The 24,510-nt window shown below is 42.6% G+C and overlaps 1 protein-coding gene across 2 annotated transcripts in view; it reads right to left on the bottom strand.

Moving 5' to 3' along the window:
* Window positions 1–24,510, bottom strand: part of ACSS2 (acyl-CoA synthetase short chain family member 2) — an 822,457-nt gene that overhangs the window by 18,412 nt on the left and 779,535 nt on the right. Inside the window, exon 18 of one of the 2 annotated variants that reach the window (XR_006367143.1) lies at window positions 20,576–20,676. The exons of the other annotated variant lie outside the window; for it this stretch is intronic. The gene's annotated coding sequence lies outside the window, so the exon portion shown is untranslated. The remainder of the gene's footprint in view (window positions 1–20,575; window positions 20,677–24,510) is intronic. 2 annotated transcript variants of the gene reach the window in all.

The following is a 24,510-nucleotide window of genomic DNA, read 5'->3' on the forward strand; positions in this document are numbered from 1 at the left end:
GAGTCCCCCAATGATGTAAGCATATTTCTGAAGGGGCTGATGCAGACAAATGACTGGTTGCAAAGTCACGGACTACAACTAAACACATAAAATGCCTCATTATTCCCTATGGCAAAGTAGCAGCCCCTGCTAATTATGATATAGATAGCACCTCTCTAACCTCAAATCCAGTGGTGTGAGACTTGGGAACACAGGTTGATAGCAATCTAAACTTCAATCACCATGTGTCCATAATGGTAAGGAAAGCCTTCTACATTGTGCAAATTAAAAATAAGAGTGTCACATTCAAGACTAAGAAGGTTATAACTCCACTGTACTTGACTCTTACCAGACCACTAATTGAGTACAATGCATGCTCCCTTCTGTATGTATCTCACCAGACACCTGCAGTAACTGGACAGACCACAGAGGTTCCTAACCATGAGAATCCAGGGCCTCCAAAATGTGACTTACTTGAAAAGACTGAAAGCCCTGTCACTGTACTCAGTATCATACAGGCTGCTGAGAGAGAGCAGTCTCTGACTCTGCCCTAATGGAAATGCTGCACATCTGCAAATCAAATGGGACAAGAGTCACTCGCTCCAGGGATCTCAACCTAGCTTGTGACATTAACAAACATGTTTGAGAGACAGATATACCTCCAGGAGATTGCCAAACCTCTGGAATAAACTCCCACTTCACATAAAGCAGAGATCCTCCATTACCCTATTTAAGCCTAACCTTGACAGTTGGATGAGTGGCTGTAAATTCACCCCGGGGTTGGCATCTATGTTCCTCATGGACAGTGTAGTTGGTGCTGATCACAGAATCACTCTGTTAACAATGACCATCTAACTATGGTCAATTAGGGTACACAGGTTTTTACATGGCAAAAGACCTTAGGGTCATCAGCCTAGTAACCTCTATGAACCTATTATAAGTTGGATATGGCTTTTAGGGCCAGAGCAGGTTTTGCTGAAACCATTTTATGTGGGTTTGTTGAAGGCACTTCTCAGATTTCTACCACTCATTCTATTTCTTGCGCTTCTTTACTTTCTCTTCTAAGTAGAATACTGCAACAGTGACATAGAAGGATATAGTAGAGTTGTGTAAAATCTTACCATAACAGTAGGTGTCCTTCTCTTTACTACTGTAGTATTCACTTTTCCCCTCCAACCCTTTCTTGTTATTCTGCATTTTTGTCTTCTGGATGTGCATGGACTCCTGTGTCCTATGGAGACTCTTCTCTTCTGGGGTAATTCAGTTCTGGGTAGTTGTGTCTGTACATCCCTTTTATGCCCTGTGTTCTGTGTGGGGAGCATAAATGTGATGTATGGTGCATACAAGATCTTTTAGGCTTTTGCATATTGTCCGAGCGTCGGGCAGCCCTGGCGGGGATCCCTTCTATGTAGAATACTGCAACAGTGAAAAGAAGGACATCTACTGTTATAGTAATATTTTACAAAACTCTACTTTCTAAATGGTATCTACAACACAGTCAACAAACTTCCAGTGTTTTTAGCCACTTTTCAGGAATATTGCAATTAGCTTTTTATCTGGAAGGGGAATACAGATAAGATAAGAACAGACAACTATATGTGTAAGTAAGAACACAGTCTCTAACATGTATTAGCACGGTAAGTGAGAACACAGTCTCTAACATGTATTAGCACCGTTAGCCTTAACTTTAAACTAAGTATTGCTTGTGGATGCAGCCACTGATTTGGGACAACTGCTCCTATTTGGAGGGATAGGCATCCTTTATAGAAAGTGTATATAGTAGCATGTTCTTGCTGGGAGTTAAAAGGGGATGAAGGTTTTGAAAATGCATTTTGCTTTGTCTCTTTAAGTGTTTTTACTGACGCAAAGAAATCTAGAAAATATGACATGAATTCAAATAGAGAGGAGAAGAAGCAGCTATATACAAGACCAGACTCCCAGCCATTAATGTGTGTATGTAATCTGCAAGATATTCAAAAGAACTGTAATGTATAATATATGGAAATAATAGCTTTATCCAAAAGGCTGCTTTGTCCATATTAATATGGAATGTTAAAGGTTTAGATAAAAAGAAAAAGAGCACTGCTTTCCAAGACAGCTGCACACTGATCAACAGCTTAACTACAGCTCTCCCAGTGTGAAAAAGAAACTGAATGGCAAAGGCCAGGAACTCTTGTCACTTTTAGTAAATTAAGCTACTGGCTAGTAAGTACAATGCCTGGATACCAGCAAAGAAGAAACTAAGGCAGCCTGAAAGAAAAGCAACTAGAAAAGGTAAAGAGAAAACACAGACTGAGAAGAATCCTGAATCTGTTCAGCAAAAAGCAGCTCAAGTTCCAGCTTTGGTGCAACACATAATTTCTAGTAATGTAGATGAAAAAAAATAAGTAAAATATGCACATAGCTGACTGAAATAAATGAAACACTGAAGGAGTATATCAACTCAAAAAAACAAAAGTATGGACAAAACAGAAGCTTTAAACAGATATTCAGATGAGCTGATAAAACTGCAAAAATCAGAGATTCAAATGAAAAAAAAAATGCTGGCTGAATATGAGACTGCTCAAGAAGAAATGTTTCAAAAATGGTAGAATTAGAAGACAGAGCAACTTGGAGAAAATCAGAGATTTTCTGCTGTATCAGAGAATCTGGAATAGACTGTATTAATTTCATGAAGGCAAAAATAAACAACTTGACTGGTATTCCACAGCAGGATCTGTTAATTAAAAGGGCACATTGTGTGAATGCTTCAAACCTGACCATGAAAAATGCAGCCAAGACCTGTATTAGTAAAGATGCAATCTTACCAGCAGAAAGAGTTGATCCTGACAAAACTCTGGCAAAAGGGCAACGTATTAAAAGTTGGAGATAGAAAAGTGTGTGTGTAAAATGATGAATCACTGTACACCAGGCAGAAGAGAAACAAATTTATCCCAAAAATCAGGGAATGTCAAGAGGAAGGTGTAAGGTTCAGGCTGCTTTTTCCAGTTGTCTTCAGAATACTTTTTCCTGGAGGAAAAAAGTAATTTTGATGCAAAACAGGCTAAGGGGAAAATACAAACATTTGTCCAACAAAAGTGAGCCATCAAGCAGAAGGGGACTCTGATTCTCACACTTATGAGAATAAAGCACATGGACAGAATTTGCCAGTGAAACCATTTCCATTGCTCCAAATAAAACTGCTTGAGAGACAGTGAAAAGCACAGAAGATGACTAGAAGAATCAGGAATACCTTGGAATTGAACCGGAATCTGGAGTTGGGAGAACAGGAAGAAGATAAGCAACAAGAAAAGTACAGTTGTGTAAAATCTTACCATAACAGTAGATGTCCATCTCTTGGAATCCCTGCCAATGGTGGCCTGATATCCGGGTAGTATACTAAAGCCTTTAGGTTGCTTTAAGGTACGCAGTACGTCACAGATATGCTCCTCACGTAGCATAGGGCATAAAGGTGATGCTTGGTCGTATTATCCTCAGAAATGAGAGCCCCAGTAGGAAATCCAGTCCAAGAAACAAATAGGTATTCAGTACATGCAGAAGACAAATGAACCGGGGGAGGAGGGAGGGTCTGAATACTGCAACAGTGAAGAGAGGGGCATCTACTGTTATGGTAAGATTTTACACAACTGTATTATGTCCTTCCATTTCACTGTTGCAGTATTCATTACACTAGAGAGAGTGCCAAAGCTCAGGAAGAAGAGAGGGAGGAGGAAGGGCCAGCAGACCCCTCTAGTTAGTCATTAAGGATGTTCCTAGCAAAACCAGCTCTAGTTCTGGAAATTGCATCCAACTTGTAGTGCTTGGTAAATGTATGCACAGAAGTCCAGGTAGCTACCTCAAGACCAGAGTTAGTATCCAAACCCATGAAAAAAGCACCAGAAGAAGCCACAGCTCTAGTAGGATGACCCTTAATAGAATAAGGAAGACTCTTACTATGAAAGGAATAACACAAAGAAATAGCTTTAGAGATCCAAGAATAAATAGTCTGCTTGGGCACAGCTATTCCTAAGGACCTAGGATGAAAGGAAACAAAGAGCTGATCAGATTTTCTAATAGCCTTATCCAAATAAAATATGAGTTGTCTATGAACATCCAGTGTGTGCATCAACTTCTCACTGGCAGATTGCAGAGAATGGAAAAAAGTGGGCAAATGAATTGACAGATTAAGGGACAACTCATTCACCACCTTGGGCATAAAACAAAGATTGGTATGCAAGGACACCCTGTCCTTATGAAACACCAAAAAAAAGGAGGACAAGCCATAAGGGACTGAGGCTCAGACACCTGTCTGGCAGAAGTAAGGGGTAACAAAAATACAGTCTTCCAACAGCAATGCTACAAGGAAGCTGAAGCTGCAGGCTCAAAAGGAGCATGAGTCAGTTTTTCCAAAACAAAATTATGATCCCAGGTAGGAGCTTCCTGTGAGGCCTGATATGAAGAACACTTAAGGCATTGTTTAGCTTGAAGTCTAGAAGCTAAAGGTGAAGATAAAGGCAGACAAGCAGAGATAGCTGATTAGTGGGCCTTAACAGAAGAATAAGCTAGTCCAGCATTGAGCAATTTACACAGATAATAGAGAGCCAAAGGAACATCCACAGAAAATGGATTCATGTTATGACAAACACCAAACAGAAAACCTCTTCCATTTGGATAAGCAGGATTTCCTAGTACTGGGTTTCCTGGCCTCCTGCAGAAACCTAAACACTAAAGGTGTCTATGTGGAATCAAAATCCTATCACCCTCAGTGTCACTTGAAAAGTGGACAGGTGGGGATGGATGAGAGATCCCTTGTCTTGTGTGAGTAGGTCCACCCTGTAAAGTAACTTCTGATGCTTGCCCTTGGCTAAAGGCAGAATAAGAGGGAACCAATGTTGTCTCGGCCAAAAGGGAGTCATTAACAATATTTTAGCATCCTGGTGAATTTTGAACAGGACTTTTGAAATGAGGGTAAAGGGTAAAGAAAATCTCCTTCCAAGAAAAGGATAGGGCATCCATCTTCCAAACCAGAGGAACTGGGACACTGGCACAAAAAAAGAGGAAGTTGTCAGTTCAGTACGGTGGCAAAAAGATCTATTTGAGGAGTACCCCACTGACAATGTCCAGAAGCATATTCCTGTGAAGCATCCATTCATGGGATTGAGTTAAGGAACTGCTCAGGAGTGCCTACTACAATATTTTGACCTGAATTAATGTAAACTGCCTGAGGAGTCACTTAATACTGGACAGCAAGTTCCCACACAAGGATTGCCAACCAGCAAAGGTGATAAGTCCTCCCCTGTTTGTTTACATACCACATCACTGTGGTATTATCTGTAAACACCTTGAGATGTCCCGGGTAGAAAAGAGGATGAAAAGTATGAAGAGCCAGCAGAAGAGCTCTCATCTCTTTGACAGTGATGTGCTCTTTCTGTTGAAGAGACGACCAAACCTCCTGCACTTTTAGTCACCCAAATGCTGCCCCCCCATTCCATGTCTGAAGCATCTGTGAATAGCTCCTGTGAGGGAAGAAAGGGATAAAAAGGAAGCCTTGGATTTAGACACAACTGCTGAATCCACCATTGAAGTTCCTTCTTGAGACAAGGCAGAATAGGAACTACAAATCTGAGGGGATGAGCATGTTGAAGCCAAACTGACTTCAGAAACCATTGAAACTTTCTCATGTGGAGTTTGGCCAGAGGGAGCACAGGAATGGTAGAGACCATGAACCCCAGAGCTCGCAGAAATTCCCCAAAAGCTATAGAGGCCAGAGGAAGAAGAGTTTGAAAAAAGGAAATGAGTGTTAAAGTCTTGGGAGGAGGCAGGGATGCCAGCATAGACGGGTTTATATCACATCATCGAAATGTCAAAATATCGAATCTGATATGGTCGATACCATATCATCAATATTTTAAAACTTCGAACATAAAAAAAAGAAAACAAAAAATAAAAAAATAAAACAACTAAACATTGCAAGCAGGGGGGCAAGCCCCCTGCACCCCCCATATGGGGGGGGCTGTGCCCCCCACACCCCCGCTACCTAAATATACCAACTTTGAGATTGCACTACATTGCAGTAAATGGAAATCTCCCCTTACGGAGATTTCCGTTAAAACGTTCAATGTCTCTCACTTTTGCTGATATGGTGCCGACCATATCAGCTTCGATATTTTCAGTCTTCGACGAAGCGATATAGACCCGCATAGACACAGTCTAGATCCTGCACCCCAGAAAAACATGGTCTAGAGAAGGCATCAGAAAATACTTTTTGAAGTTTATTGTGAACCCTAAGCTTTGCAGAAGGGAAATGGCAAAATCAAGATTTTGCAACAAGATCTCTGGAAAGGAAGCCTGAAACAGCAGATCGTCCAAATAAGGAAAGACTTGTATCCCCTGAAGCCTGCAAAAAGCAATGACAGGTGCAAGTCATCAACATGGTCCAGAAAAGGCGTCAGAAAAGATTTTTTGAAGTTTATTGTGAACCCCAGGCTTTGCAGAAGGGAAATGGAAAAATCAAGATTTTGCAACAAGATCTCTGGAGAGGAAGCCTGAAAAGTACAGTTTTGTACCTACCATAAATGTAGATGTTCGAAGATCCACATTGCTGCAGTCCTTACACTTGGGTAGTCCGCTGTCCTCGGTCGGCCCGAATATCAAAGTATAAGGCTGACGTCGGTCAAGGCGCATTAGACTGACATCAGGGCGTCAGGGTACAAATGCGCATGACCGACGTCATATCCTCAGTCTTTTCTTGCCCCAGATGTCAGAAGACCCTAAAAAGAAAGGTCAAAACCAAAAGACAGCAAACAACCAACCAACCACCCTTGCACTAATAATATGTACAATATATACAATATACACAATATTTACAACCCAACCCACACAACCGCCTCTAACTACAGAGGGGAAGGAGGGAGGGTAAATTGGACTACAGCAATGTGGATCTTCGAACATCTACATTTATGGTAGGTACAAAACTGTACTATGTTCTTCATCTCACATTGCTGCAGTCCTTACACTTGGGTAGAATCCCAAAGCAGAGGTAAGGGAGGATGGCAAAACTATAAAGCAGCAGGAGCTGCCAAAATGCCCTGTAAAACAGCAGTGGCAAATCCAGCCCTAGATTTAGAGTAAAGTGGAAGGTGATAATGCTTAGAGAAAGTATGCACTGAACTCCAAGTAGCTGCCTCCAAAATATCTTTAGTTGCCACCCCTTAAAAAGCTGTCAAGTGGCAGTAGCCCTAGTGGAATGAGGCCTAATCCCAGCTGGAATCTCCTTACCATGATGGGAATAACAGAAAGCAATGCAAAACCCAATCCACTTAGAAATAGTTTGTTTTGACACAGGCTTGCCCTGAGAACTCAAAGCAAAAGAAACAAATAACTGCTGAGACTGCCTGAACCCTTTAGTTCTGCTCAAATAATATCGCAACTGCCTGTGTACATCTAAAGTGTGCAAAATCTTTTCCCCTTTATTTTGGGGATTCGCATAAAAAGTAGGCAAATGAATAGTTTGGTTTAAAGCCACACTAGAAACCACTTTAGGCATAAAGGAAGGATTAGTACGCAAAGATACCCTATCCTTATGGAAAATCAAGAAAGGCTCAACCGCCATAAGGGCCTGTAATTCAGAAACCCTTCTTGCAGAGGTAATGGCCAACAAAAAAGCAGTCTTCCATGATAAATATTTCAACTCGGTAGTAGCTGCAGGCTCAAAAGGTTGTAGAGTGAGTTTCTCCAACACAAAATTGAGATCCCAAGCAGGAGTAGGAGCTCTACGTGGGGGTCTTATATTCTTTGCCCCTCTAAGAAATTGCTTGAACAAAGGATGAGAAAACAATGGTGGGTCACAGTCATAGTGAGCAGAAACTGCTGCAGCATGAACCTTAATAGAAGAGAAGGACAAACCTTTGTCCAGTAACTCAGTAAGATATTGAAGAGCCACACTTAATTTAGGCTCAGAAACATCAAATTCCTTTGCTGCACTCCAAAATAAAAATCTCTTCCATTTATCTGCATACACTTTCCTTGTACTAGGCCTTCTGGCTTCCAAAATAACATTCAAAACTTGCTGTGGAAGTTGAGACCCTCTATGGTTCAAAACAGAATATGCCAGGCTGTTAGGTGAAGAGAGTGAAGTTTGACATTGAGTAAATGACTGTTCTCCTGAGACAGCAGGTGTGGAATCGAAGGCAAAGGCCATGGAGGCTCCCGTACCAGACTTCTCAGTAATGGGTACCAGTGCTGTCGAGGCCAATCTGGAGCTATTAAAATCATCTTTGGCTTGTCCTGTCTGACCTTTAGGAGTACCTTTGGGAGGAGAGGCAGAGGTGGAAAGGCATACACATGAAGATTGCTCCAATTGAAAGAAAGAGCATCCACTTTCCAGGCTGTGGGATGAAACCTTTTGTGCAAAACTTTGGCAGCTGGTAGTTCAGTGGAGAAGCGAACAGATCTATGTCTGGAGTTCCCCATGACACTGTCAGTTTTGAAATACATGAGGATCCAATTTCCACTCGTGGGGATCCATAATTGCCTGCTCAACACATCTGCTAAGGAGTTCTGTGCTCGGCAGAAACCTTGCCTGAAGATTTAGCTGTAAACTGAGAGCAGTCTCCCACAAAATCATTGCTTGCCTGCATAGAGGATAAGAATGTGTTCCCCTTGCTTGTTGATGTACCACATGACAGTTGTGTTGTCTGTTAGAATCAACACCTGTCCTGGAAGAAGTAAATCCTTGAAAGCTATTAATGCAAACTGGACTGCTAACATCTCCTTCAAGTTGATATGTAGATGTTGTAGTCTGGCAGGCCACGTGTCTTGTATCCACTTTCCATTTAGATGAGCTCCCAAGCTTTGTCTGAGGCATCTGTCGTTAGAATCTGACTCGCCTCTGGCCGGGTCACAGAGAGTCCCTTGTTTAGGTGACATTCCTGAGCCCACCACAAAAATTCCTTTTGAATGCAAGGTATTATCTGAATGACAGTGTCCATATCCTGGCAGTGCTGTGTCCATACATTTTTGAGATACCATTGTAACTTCCTCATATGCAGTTTGGCATTGGGAAGCACCAGAATACAAGATGCCATGAACCCCAAGGCTTGAAGGACTGTCCTTGCAGTCAGCCTGGACTGATGAGACAACTGATGGAAGTAAAGGGAAAGATTCTTTTGTTTGTCCGGGGTCAAAAAGGCCATCTGGGATGCTGTATTCAGTCTTACACCCAGAAAGCACATGTCCTGAGAGGGTACTAGACTGGACTTTATTTCGTTCACAGAATACCCCAGGCATCTTAGCACTGCTATCACATATTGCAAATGATGAAGAAGTTCGTCCTTTCCTTGAGCCAGAATCAGGCAATCGTCCAAATAAGGATAAATCTGTATTCCTTTTAGCCTTAAGAAAGCTATCACTGGAGCCAGAACTTTCGTGAACACTCTGGGCGCAGTAGATAAGCCAAAGGGCAATGCAGAGAACTGATAATGAGAAGTCCCAGCCCGAAAACGCAGATACTTCCTGCAACTCAGTCTGATAAGAACATGAAGGTAAGCCTCCTTGAGATCCAGAGTTACCATCCAGTGATCTTTGCCCAGCAGAGGTAAAAGCTGTTGTAATGTCAACATTTTGAACTTGGGAATGTCCAGATAAGTGTTGAGGATAGATAAATCCAAAATTGGTCTCCACGTGTTCCCCTTCTTTGGTACTAGGAACAGGCGAGAATAAAATCCTAAGCCCACTTCAGGCAGAGGGACCGGCTGTATGGCCCCTATTTGAAGTAGCAGAGAAATTTGTTTGTGAGCCTCTATTCTTTGCTGAGGAGGAATGTCTGGCATGCCTTTGAAAGGAGGCAAGGTATGGAAATAAAACCTGTAACCTTGGTGTATGATATCCAATACCCATCTGTCTTGGGTAATTAAACTCCAATTTTCTTTGAAAAGAGCCAACCTTCCTCCCAAAGGTGCTGCCAGGTGAGAAGGCTCTGGCAGCTGAAAAGGTAGGTCATTGGGTCTGTTTACGAAAGGACTGACCCCTGCCCTCACCAAGACTGTGCAGGAGAACTCCCTGTCCTAGGCCTGAAAGAGCCATGAGCTCTGCCCCTACCACGTCTAGATCTACCCCTAGACTGGGAATCATAAGAAGGATACGTCCACCCCTTGGTAGGCCAATTCCTACTAAACTTCGGAGGCTGAACCTGCAAAAAATCTTTAACAGTCTGCATAGACTTAGCCTTGTCTTCCATTTTCTTTAAGACTGCCTCCACAGGTGAACCAAACAACACATCAGACTGTAAAGGAGCATCTAAAATCCTTGTCTTAACATGGTCAGATAAATTCTGATCCCTCAGCCAGGCGTGCCTGCGAAGAACTGACCCAGTGGCAGCCACCCTAGGCGAGGCCTGTACAGCATCAAAACCACATTGCAAAGAATGCTTACCCACCTGTTCAGAAACATGTACCAAATCTTGTAATTCCTTACACTCAATACCTTCCGCCAGAGCATCTACCTTAGACTTCAATTGAGAAAGCAGATAGTTTTGGTATTTCAACATGTGAAACTGGCAATTCAAAGCCCTCATAGCTAGGGTGGAAGAAGTATAGACTTTCTTTCCCCATCTATCCAAAGCCCTGGCCTCTTTATCTGGGGGAACCGGATTTTTTACAACAGAAGCCTTAACACCCTTAGGCCCTTGACTGACAGTTTCTGGGTCCGCCCTAGGACTCTTAAAAAGATACTTATGAGCTTCAGGCACCCTGTAATACCTATCCGGTTTAACAGGAGCAGGAGGCAAAGAATCAGGATTAAGAGAAGCCTCTGCAAATACATCTTCCACAACATCCAGAACAGGAGGTATAGCCAAAGGCCTATGCTGGGGTAAAAACAAAAATTCCCTAAGCCGTTTCCTGGAATCAGAGAAGTCCTGACCTTCCCACTTAAAATGTTCCCTCATGGAATGAAGAGTCTCTGAAAAAGAAAAATCCTCAGGAGGAGAAGCAGAAGGAGTAGAATCATCCACATCAGAATCAGAATAAGGAGAATACTCCTGCAAGTCTTGAGCCGAAGACTCTGAAACATCCGAAGCCTGCTCAAAACTCACCAACTCAGGTTCTACCCTAGGTCTCTTATCAGGAGGGGGCAAAGAAAGTACAGTTTTGTACCTACCATAAATGTAGATGTCCGAACTGGATAGCATCTGCAGTCATAACAAGTGGGTTGTCCTGTCGTCAGGCAGCCCTTCAGTCGGCTGGATTCCAAAGTCCAGGTCCGGCTTCGGCTGATGTCGCACTCCACCCGACGTCATCTCTGTTGGTCTTCGGGTATAAAGGCACCAGCCGACGCCATTTTCCTCAGTGTTTCTTGCCCCAGATGCCAGTAGCCGTCTTGCAGGCTAAAATTTGGGTAGATGCCAATGTTTTCAAATAGATAGAGGTAAACACAACAATAAGCATGTATGTACATATACACAAACAAATACACCATAAAAGACCCCCCCCCCAACAGCTAGCTATTAGAAGGGTAAACACCCTAGGAGTACCACAGAGGGGATGGAGGGAGGGTAATCCTGACTGCAGATGCTATCCAGTTCGGACATCTACATTTATGGTAGGTACAAAACTGTACTATGTCCTTCATGGATGCATCTGCAGTCATAACAAGTGGGTAGAATACCATAGCCAACTAGGGGAGGAGGATAAAAGTAGATTATGGTGTGTTTAGGATCCCTTGCAGTACAGCAGTGGCAAACCCTGCTCGGGATCTGGAATATAGAAGCAAATTATAATGCTTGGCAAATGTATGCACGGAGGTCCAAGTAGCCGCCTCAATAATGTCTTTGGTTGCCACTCCTCGTAAGAAGGCTGTGGTAGTGGCTGTTGCTCTTGTAGAGTGAGGTCTTATGTTCTGTGGAATTGGTTTTCCATGGAAGGAGTAACAGAATCGTATGCAATTTCCTATCCATTTGGAGATTGTCTGTTTGGAAATAGCTTTTCCTTCCCTTCCTGTTGCATAGGCTACAAAAAGTTGGTCAGTCTTTCTGCTATTTTTGTTCTGTCCAAGTAGTAGCGTAGCTGTCTATGTACATCCAAGGTATGCAGTATTCTTTCCCTCTGTTTTGTGGGTTGGGAAAGAAGGTAGGTAGGTGGATTGCCTGGTTTAAAGATACTCTGGATACCACCTTAGGCATAAATGTAGGATTAGTCCTCATGGACACTCTATCTTGGTGGAAGATTAGGAAGGGTTGCACTGCCATTAAGGCCTGTAGTTCTGAAACCCTCCTTGCTGAAGTAATTGCCAGTAGGAAAGCAGTTTTCCATGACAGGTGTTGTAGGTCTGCTGTTGCTGCTGGTTCAAAGGGTGCTAGTGTCAACTTTTCTAGCACAAAGTTTAAATCCCAAGCTGGTAATGGTGGTTTCCTTGGAGGTTTTACATTCTTGATTCCTCTGAGGAATTGCCTGAGCAAAGGGTGCGAAAAACAGGTGTATCAAAGCTGTATTCTGCTGAAATAGCTGATGCATGTATCTTGATGGAGGAGTAGGACAGGCCTGAATGAAGAAGTTCGCCAGATACTCCAGAATGTTAGGCATATCTATGTTTGACACATCTTTTCCTCTTTCCGTACTCCAGATGACAAACCTTTTCCATTTTCCAGCATAGTTCCTTCTTGTTGAAGGTCTGTGTGCTTCAAGAATAATGTCTTTAACTCTTTGGGAAAGTTCTGGAATAGCTGCTGTTATGTGATGTTCCATGCAGTCAGTTGCAAGGTTTTTAGGTTTGGATGTATGATGCTGTAGTTGTTCTGCGTTAACATCAAAGGCATCAGGGAATTGTCCACATATTGTTCGAGACATGCTCCTCAGTAGTGGGTACCAGTGTTGTCTTGGCCAGTTTGGAGCTATCAGGATTATCCTTGGACGTTCTTCCTTGATTTTCAGTAGTACCTTGTGTATCAAAGGAAGAGGCGGAATGCATATGCTGTTAGGCCTTTCCAGTTGAAGAGAGCGAATCCACTTTCCATGCTAATGGGTGGAATGTCCTTGTGCAGAATTTTTGAGCTGGTGATTGAGAGGTGATGCTAATAGGTCTATCTGTGGCATTCCCCATTTCTTTGAGATGGTCTTGAAGATGTCCGGGTGAAGCTTCCATTCGTGGGCATCCAGTGGTTCTGCTTAATATGTCTGCTAGGGTATTGTCTTTCCCTGGTACAAATATTGCCTGTAACTGGATGTTGTAGCTGAGTGCCAGGGTCCACAGCTCCAAGGTCATTCTGCATAGGGGTATGAATGAGTGCCTCCCTGTTTGTTGATGTACCACATGACTGTGGTGTTGTCTGTCCTTATCATCAACTGGCCCTCTTTGAGAAATGGTTTGAACTTTTGGATTGCCAGTTTTACTGCCAGCATTTCTTTTAGGTTGATGTGCAGTTGAAGTTGATCCTGTGTCCACAATCCTTGCACGCATTTGTCCAGCATGTGGGCCCCCATCCTAGGTCTGAAGCGTCTGTTGTGATGGTCTGGCTTGCTTGACATCTGCGAAAGGGTAGGCCTGGGTTTGACTGGCATGCCTGAGCCCACCATAGGAACTCCTGTTTTAAGCATGGAATTAGTGGGATTTCTGTTTCTAGACTGTGTCTGTGTTGGGACCATAAATTCTTTAGGTACCACTGTAGTTTTCTCATATGTAGTCTGGCAAACGGAACCAAGATTATGCATGATGCCATGAAGCCCAAGGCCTGCAGTACTTTTCTTGCTGTTAACTTGTTCAGTTTTGTTAGTGCCAAGAAGTATAGAGGGAGTTCTTTTGTTTTTCTGTAGTCAGGAATGCCATTTGTTTTACTGTGTCCAATTCCGCCAAGAATGTGCTTGTTTGGGATGGTATCAGCCTTGACTTTTGTAAATTGACTGTGTATCCCAGTGCTTGTAGCAAGTAAATGACCCTTTGTAAATCTGTTGTCAGCTTGCTTTTGTTGTCCCTTGTAGCAGGCAGTCGTCCAGGTATGGGTAAATTTGAATTCCCTGAAGTCTGCAATGGGCGATTACTGATGCCAGGCATTTTGTGAATACTCTGGGCGCAGTAGATAAGCCAAAAGGCAATGCTGAGAATTGATAGTGCTCTGATCCTGCAAGAAATCTGAGGTATCTTCTGCAGATTGGTCGAATGGGGACGTGCAGGTATGCCTCCTTGAGATCTAGAGTTACCAGCCAAGACTCCTTGCCCAGCATGGGAAGAAGTTGCTGTAGGGTCAGCATTTTGAATTTTGGGACAATGATGTATGTATTTAAGGTGGACAGGTCGAGAATTGGTCTCCAACTTTTTCCTTTCTTGGAACTAGGAATAGTCTGGAGTAGAACCCTTTCCTTGCTCTGCTGTTGGCACTCTTTCCACAGCTCTCATGTTTGCTAACTCCATTATCTGGTAGAGCCTCTGTTTTTGATTTGGAGGTAGATTTGGCATTCCTCTTTTGACTGGAAAAGTGTGGAAGTGAAACCGTAACCTTGATCTATGGTTTGTAAAATCCACTTGTCCTTTGTTATGTAGTGCCAGTTCTTTGAAAATAAGGTTAACTTTCCGCCTAGAGGAGCTGCTATTTGTTCCCTGGTAGGCGATTTAGGTTAAGTCACTGTGGTTGTGTTGATGTAGTGGCAGTGGCTGTGTCTGTGCCTCTGTTGTTACCTTGCCACTGTCTTCCTCTGTAGGCACCTCCTCTGGATTGGTTTCTGCCTCTGGAACGTCTATTCCTGCCCCTTTGAAATTTTGTGGAGTCAGGAAAGGACCAATTTTGGCAGGCCAGTTCCTGCTAAACCTTGGGGTTGAACCTGCAAGAAATCTTTAACAGTTTGAACAGATTTTGCCTTTTCTTCCATTTTCTTCATAACCTGCTGGGCAGATGTACCAAACAAACTTGTCTTGTCCATAGGAGCATCTAGCAACTTAGCTTTAACATGATCCGTAAAGCTTGTTCCTTTAGCCATGCATGCCTTCTTATCACTGTGCCTGTCATGGCTGATCTAAATGAAGCCTCCAGTGCATCATAGCCACATTTTAAGGAATGGTTGCTAACCTGTTGTATGTTATTTACCATCTCTAATACATATTTCTTATCAAGAGATTCATCAGTGGTTAGTTTTTTAGTTAACTGATCCAGCATAAACTCTTGGTATTGTATCATGTGAAACTGACAGTTTAAAGCTCTAGCTGAGAGAGTAGCTGAAGTGTAGACCTTTTTACCCCATCTGTCTAATGACCTTGCTTCCCTTTCAGAAGGAATAGGGTTTTTAGCTATGGTCGCGGCTACTGCCTTGGGGCCCTGGGATATAGTTTCTGGGTCTGCAAGTGGAGCCTTGTAAAGGTGGTGATGAGTATCTGGCACCCTGTAAAATCTGTCTGGTTTGGCAGGGGCTGGGGATAAAGAATCTGGAGCGGAGCAAACATCATTGAAGGCATCATCCACCACAGAGAGAACAGGGGGTATAGCTAAGGGCCTGTGCTGTGGGAGGTGCAGAAAGGTCCTAAGTCTTTTCTGGAGTCTGAAAATCCTGTTGCTGCCATTGGAACTGTTCTCGCATGGCATGCAAGGTTTCCCCAAAGGAGAATTCTTCTGGTGGGGAAGCAGCTGGGATGGATTCTTCAGCATCAGAATCTTCAAAATTGGAGAAGGGAGCCTCTGGCTGGTCAGTTATGTCTGATTCATCAGCAGAATCATCAGAGGACACTGGCTCGGGGCTCTGCCCTAGGTCTCTTCTCTGGGGCTGAGAGGCCCTGTCTGGGTGAGATTGAGATCCTCTAATTAAAGAAATTAAATCTTCTGCCAAAGTAAGCATTTGAGAACTAGAAGAGGGCCTGGATGGGGGTGGTTTAACAGGCACTGTTTTAGTAGTCTTGGCTGCTTTAGCCCTGGCGAAGGCCTTAATGGACATGGCTGCTGGAGGCCTAGCAGCACCACGTGCTGGGGTAGAAACATCCAAGGGATGGTGTCTGATAAGTCAACCACCGTGGTGGGTAAAATTTCTGAAGTCGTTTCAAGAGGTGTAGCAGGGGCCTCAGTTGTAGGAATAGGTTCAGCTGTACTTTGTTCAGTTTTCTCAGTTTCGGCCGAAACCGAGACACTCATGTTTGCTTGACCATGGTTTCGCCGAAACCGCGGACCCATGAGTGTCGGTCTTTATCTTTGCTTTTGCCAGATTGGGTAGTCGGAGGATCCGGCGGCATAATGTACGCAAAATCAGAACCGAAAACTGTTCTGCGAACTCCGACCGACGCCTAAGCGTTCGTCGGTTGAAAGAAGCACAGGCCGAACAGGCTGCTACGTCGTGGGCTGGGCCTAAACAAGGCAGACAGTAAGAGTGGAAATCTTTATGAGGTATTTGTTTCCCACAGTTTAAACAATTGTTAACTTTTTCTGACATCGGCTGAGGCAAGAAAGAGTCCCCAACGGGTACTTAGCTTTAGAAGTCTTCAAGTAGTATTCGGTAGAAGTAACCTCTGGATCCGACCGACCGGGACTTGGGAACAGCTTCCGCTTGGGCCACGGCAAGAAAGACTGAGGAAAATGGCGTCGGCTGATGCCTTTATACCAAGACCAACAGAGATGACGCCGGGTGAGTGCGACATCAGCCGAAGCCGGACCCGGACTTTGGAATCCGGCCGACTGAAGGGCTGCCTGACGACAGGACAACCCACTTGTTATAACTGCAGATGCATCCATGAAGGACATCCTCTAATCAAAGTAATCAAATCTTCTGCCATTTTAAGCATGTGCTTCTTGGGCACAGATCCTGAAGAACTGGGAGTGACACCAACAGAAGCTAAACCTGGCCTGCCTCTGGGAGAAGCCTTGGAAACAGAAGGAGAGGGTCTAACCACCCTAGGAAGGGAGGGGAGTACAGTAACCTGAGAAGCCCCTTCAGCCTGACCTGCCTCCTGAGAGGCCACATCCTGCAATAACAAAGTCTCCCCCTGGGACTCCAGAGAAACCTCCGGCGGAACCACCGGTTCCACCGACACCTCTAAGAACCGGCGTCCGGGCAGACGACTCTTCTTGCCTGGGCTTAGCTGCTTTGTCTTTGCGCTTCTTAAGAAGCGGCCGGAGCATCCGGCGCATATTATAATTACACCACTTCCCGAAGACTAACCTGGCACAATCTAACCTTTGCTTAATAGTGCGCTTATTGAACCTAGCACAAAAGCGACACCCAACAACGTCGTGCTCAGGCCCTAAACAAGGAATACACAAAGTATGATAATCTCTATGCGGTATCTGTTTCCCACAAGAAATACAGTTATTCACTTTTTCTGACATCCGGTAAACCACTGAGGCAAGAAAAACTAAAATATTCCAACGGGTACTTAGCCAACTTTGACTCGGTCTGAAACTCAATTAAAATTTCAGAACGCCGAACGGCACTTGCAACGCTGCTTCTGCATCGGACCATGCGGCAAAAAAGACTAAGGATATGACGTCGGTCATGCGCATTTGTACCCTGACGTCCTGATGTCAGTCTAATGCGCCTTGACCGACGTCAGCCTTATACTTTGATATTCGGGCCGACCGAGGACAGCGGACTACCCAAGTGTAAGGACTGCAGCAATGTGAGACGAAGAACATCAGCAGATTGTCCAAATAAGGAAAGACTTGTATCCCCTGAAGCCTGCAAAAAGCAATGACAGGTGCAAGTCATTTGGTGAATACCCTTGGGGCAGTAGAAAGGCCAAAGGGCAAAGTAAAGAACTGAAAATGGCAGGAAGCAACAGAGAAATGTAAAAACTTCTTCAAAAGGGAATGACTAGGTACATGTAGATAAGCATCCTTGAGATCCACAGACACCATATAAGCCTGAGGAAGCAAAAGAGGCAACAAAGTCTGAAGGGACAATATTCGAAAGGAGGGGACCTTCAGAAAAGTGTTTAGATGACAGAGATCTAGAATTGGTCTCCAAGCACACTCTCTCCTGGGCACTAGAATCATCCCGGAGTAAAACCCCCTCCCCCTTTGGGACACAGGCACCTCTTGAATAGTACCCTGAGTCAAAAGTTCTCGAAACACCCTTGGAAAGAAAGACAGCTGTTCCTGAGGGGGCAGAGGAATTCCCATGAAAGGTGTAAGAGATTTCCAGACCACGAAATATCCCTGGCAGATAACGGATAGAACCCAGGAATCCTGAATAATCTTTAGCCACACGGGAAGAGAGAGAGATAGGCAAAGAGAAAGAGGAAATGGCTGGGAAGACTAGGATAGTCAGACAACAACTGGTTTATCAGGAAAATGAGACTTCTGAGACACAGAAGTCTAAGTAACCTTCCTGGAGGAGCCCGCTTTCCACCCTTTTTACCCTTAGAAGGAGGGTGAAATTGCCTGCAAACAAAAGCTGGCTTACTGGGGTACTTTCTCTCAAATTTAGGCACAGGAGAAACAAACACATGTTTAAGTTCTTGTAAAGCCTTACCCTTATCCTGAAGGGACTTGAACAAAGCAGCAGCAGCTTCACCAAACAAGTACTTATTATCTAGAGGGGCAACAAACAACTTAGCCTTAATATCATCAAGCAAAGGTTGAAGCCAAAGCCAACAATACCTCCTCATCACTGACCAAAAATCAGCATCCCTAGAAGAAACATCTGCCGCATCATAATTACACTTGATGGAATCACAACCCACCTGGGAGGAAGTCCCCAACAGGGAAAGGGCAGCCGTTTTACCTTCAGAGTCTGGAAGACAGAAATCACCTGACAGGCCTGGGAAAACAGAGCCAACAAGTACGTGGACATATAAGTCTGATAATTAACAGCCCTAAATTCCAAGGTAGCAGAGATACAGACCTTCTTGCCTAGCCTTTCCATGGTTCTGCTATCTTTATCAGAAGACAGTAACTTAGCAAAAGGAAGCAATTGATATGGCTTGTCAGAAGCTACAGACACCACCAAGGGTCAGCTGAAGGACATTTGTACAAGAATTTACAGTCCTCAGGCACCCTACAAAAATAATCAGGTTTCTTGGGGAAGGACGCTGAGAATCTGAAGCCTTAGAGGCATCACAAAAAGCATTCAACAAAGCAGCCAAAACAGGAGGGACAGCAGAAGGTTTGGGAGAATCCATCTGCAATAGCTCATAATACCTTTTTTGTATCTCAGAAACTTGAACACAATCCCATTTAAAGGACTCCGTCATCCTAGAGATCTTCTTCTTTCGGCTGCTCCCATTAGGGGTCGGCACAGCAGATCATCTGTTTCCATTTCTTCCTGTCCTCTGCATCCTGCTCTGTCACACCAACCACCTGCATGTCCTCTCTCACCACATCCATAAACCTTATCTTAGGCCTTCCTCTTTTCCGGTTACCTGGCAGCTTCATCCTTAGCATCTTTTTCCCAATATACTCTGCATCCCTCTTCAGCACATGTCCAAACCAACGTCATCCTAGAGATAGTGTCCCCAAAAGAAATCTCTTCAACGGGAATATCAGGACTGGTAGATTCCTCTCCCTCCAATCCATAATCCAAAGGAGAGGGAATCTGGGAGGAGTAAGCAAGGGATTCCTCATCTGAATCCACCTCCCCTCAGAGGAATCCTGTTCTCTGGGACTCTTAAGGGGGGGTAGAGGACTAAGTGGGGCTGGAACAGACACTTCCTGAGCTGGGTTTAAATTGATCAAAGCACTAAACAACCCCTGATCCTTAAGAACTAAAGAGATATGTTTAGTTTTCTCCCTTTTCTTTATTGGGATGTCCACCTTATAAAATTTAGAAGGCTCTCACCCAGGACGCCATTCAGTAACTGCAGTAGGGACCTCTTCTCTGACTAAAATTTGAGGAACACCCCTGGGCCCTCAGAGATAATCAGAAGTGGTTCCCCTCAATGTCCAAAGCAGATGTCTGCAATGCCTCCTCGGACGTGCCTAACATTGGATACCTACTGGCCTCCAATCCGGTCATGGCAGAAGATCCAACAATGAAGCCAGGCGAACCTCTGGGCTATCACTCACTTTGGGAGAGACATCCGGTGGCGGCTGTACAGCAAAAGATTCCAGCCTAGATTTCTTGGCCTTATTCGTCACAGACGGCTGTCCCTTGGAGCGGGAAGTTTGTGTCTTTAGCAAGAAGCTTAAAACACTGATTCTCAAGATAAAGTGCCAAAGAAGAAAGCCTACTAAGAAGGGCCTTGGGAACAAAGGTCTGATAGACAGAAGACAACATATGGTCGAGCGAAGTGCCAAGGCAAAACAGACAATGTTCATGAGAGTCTTATGGGGAATCTGTCTCCCAGACTGTCATTTATCCTTCTTGGATGACATGAAACCCCACAAGCAACAAAATAGTAAAAGAAAGATAAGGCAACAAAGCCCCAATGGGGCACATATATCTAACAGACTGGTGAACCATCAACTAAATGGGCATTCAGACTGACAATTGAGATATGGCATTAGGACTGGCGGCAAAGAAGTTCTGAGAATGGTATGTTCGGACATCACCTTTATGCCCTACACTACATGAAGAGCATACTTGTGAAAAGCTTTGTTATACTGGCCGGATGTCGGGCCGCCCTTGGCAGGGGATCCCTAGTGTAATGAATACTGCAACAGTGAAATGGGAGGACATATTAGGGAATATATGTGAGATTACAAAGAATTACTCACACTTGTGAAATATGGCTGTATAAGAAATAGTAGAGGGAATGGACTTTTGTTGTCTTTGTTGAACATATTTGCTTCACTTCATGTCACTCTTTCCAACGACACTAAGGAAGAAAGGAAGATGAAGGAAAACTGTAAGTAAAACAGTTTCTGTTCTCAACAGTATTTCTTTTAAACTTTTCATGACATAAATTGCATGTTTTATAACAAAGCCTTTAGTTATTGTTGTATGTGATAAAGCTATTTAACAGGTGCTTTTTTCTTTCTTCTTTTTAGTATTAAGTGATATACACACTTCAATGCATAAACTGAAAAAAATGCTAGACAAAAGCATGTTTAACAGGCTGTAATCTTGGGTTGTTGAGGTGCGGATGGGGTGCAAAAGTACACAGATCATAACATATGTAGAGCTGGTATGTTTTCTATTACTTTTGTGTATGCAATGTCTGGATTAAGACCCTTGGCTTAATCAAATAAAAATGGAAACAAGAGATTAGAAGCACACCACGACAATCAAAGCCAACTTAAAAAGCTGATGTATCCTTTATTTGTAGAAAGTAAGCGCTTTCACGCCTCACAGGGCGCTTCTTCAGACTTTAATGAAAATAAAAAGCAAAAAACTCCCTTATATCTCCACTTAACTCTTTCTTAAGCCAATGAAATCTCTGAATGTTAATTAGCTAATTAATTCTAATTAATTCTAATTTACAGCATTTAATTTCCTTGTCTTTAGAGAGCTCTTTATAAAGACAGTTGTTGACTGATAGAATTGTCTAATAAAACTGGCAGTCTACTGTGAGTTTCTAAAAATAATAAAATATTAATAAAATATATTCATACACATTAATATTTTATCATTATTTTTAGAAACTTGGTTATTATTGGCGCATAATCTGAAATAGTTATTAGATGTATGTCAAAGCTCTCAATTAAATGCACGTTAATGTTTTAGGTCAAGCATGACTAGAATGATTTGAGGGGAAATAAGAGGAAAGACAGTCTGAAATGTTAATGTTTTAAATTTTGGAATAAGTAAAAAAGTGTTTAGACTGGATGGACGTAGAATGGGTCTCAAAGTTCCCTCTTTCTGGGGGAACAAGAAAGTCTTGAGTAGAATTTCTGACCCCAGTGCCCTGAGGGAACGGGTTCTATGACCCCCCTCAGCAATATATCTGCAATAATTTGAGGTATAAGATGAAGCTGATGATTGGGGGCTAAGGAATACCTGATGGAATGGGAGGGATGCCCACTGGAATTTGCAACCCTATTCTACAATGTTTAGATCCCAAAAGTCTGTGGTCATTAACTGCAATGCAGGTAGGCATACAGAAGGATTCCCTGTGATTTTCAGATGGAGGCCGGGATAGAGAGGAGAAGGAGGAAGCAAGTGCCAATGATAATCAGAAGGTTTTTTTTTTGAGGGGGGAAATGGACCTTGGGATCCACTGTATTTCTTTTTGGAGTCACCTTGCTGGTTCCTTTGGAAATGCTGTTTGCCAGATTTCTGATGACTAGATTTAAAGGGTTTATGAACAAATGGACCAGGATTGGAAGGATAACTCCTTTGAAATGTAGGAACTAAAGATAATTTATACAACTCTCTGCATAAATTCTCCATTATTCTAAACTTTTGAAAACTTTAGCAGAAATGTTACCAAATAAAAGTCCTCGTCCAGGGGAGCATTTAACAATTTGGGCTTTCACACCCTCAAGGAACGACTAAAGTTTCATCTAAGTATGCCTTTTCTTATCTACACCAGTTGCTTCTGCCCAGCAGTTGACATCTGCATAATTGTAGCAATTTAACTGTGTATTTAGCCACCTGAGAGGAAGAGTTAAGCATGTCCATAACATTATATTTTAAGTCAGAGCTACAAAGATTGGCTTGACTCACTTTGCTCAAAACAAATAAAAGGAAAATGGACACATGCATTTTGCAGTTAATGGTTTGAAAAGCTAAGGTGACAGAAGTATATACATTTCTGTCATACCTATCAAGCGGTCTGCTGTCCTTATAATTATGGATTAGGTTAAAAAAGGGAATGGTTCTAGAACTTTGTCAGTATCCAAAGATATGACAGAGGGGAAAGCATAGGGATTTTTATAAAGGTACAGGAATCAGGAATGCTGTAAAACCTGTCATTTTTTAGGGGTTAGATGCTGAGTCGGAGGGCATAGAAGCAGCAGAAAATGCATCTTCCAGAGCCCCTAGAACTGGAGGTATATCAACAGACTTGTATACATAACTCAAGCACAAGGTTATAAATCAAAATGAAAGAGAGGATGATGTAATGTGGGGTCTCAACAGAGAATAGTAACAAATATACTGAATATTATATTCACAAAAAAGTTGAAAATATTCTAAAAGTAAAGCCAGTATGGGAATGGAGAGGGGCGATTTTGCAACAGGGACATCTGCAAGTAGGGGTATAGAATATAGGCAAGAGGGGAGGGAATTTATTGGAGGAAATTAGCACATGAACCAATGTAGTGAGACCAAACACCTCGGGACAGAAATTAGAGCAGGATAAGGTAGGGTTACCACCAGTCCCACTTTACGAGGGAAAGTCCCCCTTTGGGCAGTTGTGTTGTGCAAAAAAAGTGAAAAAATGGAAAATATCCTGAGATTTTAAGACAAAAATATTTCCTATATTTTCTTTAATAGTGGATCTTTTCTCCCAGGGCCTCCGCTGAAAAAAGGCTTTGTCGCAGACAGACTATCCCAGTCAACAAATGTCAAATACAAATAAATAAATTAAAAAAAAACAGTTATTTTGTATCTGAAACACTTTAAATGTTATAAGAAACAGAATAAACAACTAAAATGCTACAAGAATAAACTTTTTTTTGGCAAAAAAGTAAAGTTCTGCCCTCTGTACTGGCAGTGGGTATGTTTTGCCCTGCAAAATCTAACATTTCTACAAAAATGTCCGACTTTGGGCATTTGAAAAGGTGGCAGCCCTAAGATGAGGCTAAGCAGGAGTTTGGACTGTAGATTTGAAAATGCCCTCTCTATTAGAGACTGATAATAGAATATAGGCAAAAATAAATGGATAATGGAGTACTAAGTGAAAGACCAGCTCTGATACAGTTTTTAATTGGGTTTAAAACAGAAAAGATTATTGAAAAAGGAATAATTAGTAGGGTGTGTCATATACTGCATGATAACTATAAAAATTAATCGGGGAGGTTAGAAAAAATATGAAAAAGAGAACAAAAAGACAATTTACGAGAGAACAACGTTAAAAAAAATTAGGATTCCCAAGTATGCAACAAAGTCCTGAAGGTTTAGGACTTTTGCATGGAAGTGTTTGCAGAAGTATGTTTATACCGCAAGAAGACTTTAAAGGACTTTTTTAATCCGGTAGACAGCAAATGTTGGCAATCTTATGGGGGAGAGATATGTAATTGGGAGCATATTTTTTTTTTGGGGGGGGTATAACAAACTGGTAGATTTTAACAATTTTTTTATACAGTACTCTGACAGAAATGCTGGGAGAACAAATGGTAGCGATTAGCGAAGGATATGATTCTTCTGAGATGGGATACAGGATCTGAATTGTCTAGACACAGCAAGACCTTATTAAGGTTAATGTTGCTGACTGCAGAAAAAGCAATTACTAGAAAATGGAAATCAAAATCTATATCAAACTTAAAATAAGTTTTGAATATTGTAATGGTTATAAAGAAAACAGAGGTATGATCTTTAGAAAAAGGAAAGAACAAATTTCCTAGAAATAAATGTAATTTCTGGGAACAATACATGCAGAATAAGGTTCAAAAGGATTAGTTAGGTAAATGGGAAGGGAAGAACTGAACAATTTATGAAAAATGAAAGTTTTTAAAAAGAAAACATATATGTATACCGAATGAAAATAATAATGGAAACTGTCATTATGGTTTATTTTAATGTCTAGTAATGTATGTGAACCCGTGTT

The sequence above is a fragment of the Protopterus annectens genome, chromosome 12.part0, assembly GCF_019279795.1.
Source record: "Protopterus annectens isolate FY-2018-M chromosome 12.part0, PAN1.0, whole genome shotgun sequence".
NCBI classification, from domain to species: Eukaryota; Metazoa; Chordata; order Ceratodontiformes; family Protopteridae; genus Protopterus; species Protopterus annectens.